Source organism: Penaeus chinensis, chromosome 15 (assembly GCF_019202785.1).
Source record: "Penaeus chinensis breed Huanghai No. 1 chromosome 15, ASM1920278v2, whole genome shotgun sequence".
NCBI classification, from domain to species: domain Eukaryota; kingdom Metazoa; phylum Arthropoda; class Malacostraca; order Decapoda; family Penaeidae; genus Penaeus; species Penaeus chinensis.
The window spans coordinates 16,333,646-16,336,145 of record NC_061833.1 but is presented as its reverse complement, the minus strand read 5'-3'; positions in this window follow the sequence as shown (position 1 = coordinate 16,336,145).

The window sequence follows — 2,500 nt, the reverse complement described above, 5'->3', positions numbered from 1 at the left end:
TAAATGTTGTAAAAAATCGATTCATTATTTACAAACTTACCAAATTATGTTGTTCATGTACTTGTATGACTCCTTGTCCAGTTACAGGATGAACTAAAAGCTGTGAAATAATATACCCATACATAAATGCCTATACTCTGTCTCTCTCTTTTTAAATACTTCTTTTGTAAAACATTTACATTATATTTGGTTATAATTATTAGACATGCTACAGGTCAAAAAACAATATTTTTTACAGACTAAAGGAATTTATGTTTAATGACTCCTATCTTAAAGTCAAACCTTATCTGATTCAGTCACATGATATACAAATTTTACCGAAAATTATCTGTTAGTAGTCTTTAGCACACTACAGTTTTAGTTTAAAACGGTCTGCCTAGGAGTAACCTTTTTAGCTACAAACACTACACTTTTCCTGAGATGGAGGAGAGTTTCTTGGCCGACGTTGGTGGTCTATGTCCTCCTGGTTTCTTAAGTGAGGCCCTTTCCTCTGGGTGTTTTGCCTGGAGTATGGCCTCTGCCGGGAGGAATTCTGAAGCAGGTTTTCTCTTACCTTCTGTAGGCTTCGAGTCCGGAGTTGGTGAGTGCTTCTTGAGCACGGTCTTCCGACTGGTAAGGAGCCGCTTCTACCAATTCTTGTTGTTGGTTTTTGAATGTTGAATTCGTTGGCCTTTTCTGATGCCTGCCAAATATACAGCTCTTCGCTTTCTTCGACTTTGTTTTCCGATTTGGTCGATTTTATGTGGAACAGCAGAGCAACCGAGCGTGGTTGTGTTTGTCCGTTACTGTCGATAAAAGAGATGGCTTCCACGAGCGCACGAGCGTTGACAATAGATGTGAACCTGGCGAGTTGAGTCTTCGTGGAGGCCAGCTCCTTCCGCTGGTTCCTGATGAGACTCACAGCCTCCTTTGACAGCAAGTCGAGCTCCGTGTCTTCCTCTTCAGTGACTTGCGTCACCTGATCACCAGGCTCAGTAGCGTCGTTTTCCCAGAGGAAGGTGACGGGGTCCTGAATGCCATTCAATGCTCTTAGTTCGCCCGTCTTTTCACAATGGCAGAGAGGTTCATTGTTGTCAGTCCTCAAATGCTGAAACTGCCTTTGGTGAGTTGTTCCACCAGAAACGGAGTAGGAGTGAGGGGTCTCTTGAGGAAACTCCTCCTAAAGTCAGGTCTTTGGAGCCTCCAGAGGCCTCAACGGTGGCAGCTCCAGCTGCCACCACATCCACAGGGGCTTCTACTGCTAGGCAGAATGCCCCTGAAGCAAAGGCTCAGGTACGCCCTTTGCACAGGCAGAGAAATCCTGAGCCTGTTCAAAAGACTCCTTATAGAGTCGGGTCTTTGAAGCCACCAGGCAGGGCTCCTGAGGCCACCACATCCACAGGGGCCTCCGCTGTTAGACAGAATGCTTCTGAACCGAAGGCTCAGGTCTGTCCTTTGCCCAAGCAAAGAAATCCTGAGCCTGTCCAAAGGAAGCCTGTGGAAACTAGTTCCACAGGTATACAACCCATCTAAAGGTATTCCCAAGATGCTGGAATGGGACAGTCTAAAGGTATGGGACGGGCCTTAACCACAGGTGCTGCCAAACATGAAGTAGTTTGTCAACCTGAAGAACTTGATACCCTAATCCAATGGAACTGTCAGGGAATTCATACAAAATGGGAAGAACTGCAATATCTGATAGCAGCAGAACTTCCATACAACATGCCATTTGTGCGCAAGGAGATGGACTCTGCTTTGCAGCTCTGCCATAAGAAAGCCCCAGGAAATGACGATATTCCATACCAAAAGATATCACACCTACCGGAGAGCTCCCAAAAAAGTCTTATTGGACCTATTCAATAGGATCTATAGGAAGGGAACAGTGCCATCCACATGCAAAGAGGCTATAATCATTCCAGTCCCTAAACCTGGCAAGGATGCATCCATACTAGGGAATTACAGACCAATTTCTCTCACCAGTTTTATCTGCAAGCTGACGGAGAAAAGGGTTAACTTCAGGTTGACATGGCTGCTAGAAAAGGAAAACGTGCTGACCGCATATCAATATGGGTTTAGAAAATTTAGATCGACCATAGATGCACTTGTAAGGATGGAAACTGCTATACAGAATTCCTTCACACAGCGACGTCACATGTTAGCAGTCTTCTTCGACCTTGAAAAGGCCTATGATACCACTTGGAAGAATGGTATATTCATGAAGCTGTATTACATTGGTTTAATAGGAGAATTACCTACCTTCATACAAAGCTTCCTTGCTAACAGGAAGTTTAGAGTGAGGGTGGGAAACAGCTTCTCTAACCTGGAAGATCAGCTGGAAGGGGTCCCACAAGGAAGTGTCTTAAGTGTGACCCTGTTTGCCATTGCTATTAAGGACATTGTAAAGGTCGTTCCAAGTGGTCTCATGTAGTCTGTAAGTGGATGACTTTACATTGTACTGCTAAGGAGGAAGCTTACAGGATATGCAAGGACACATGCAGACTGCAATAAATTAGGTTGTGCA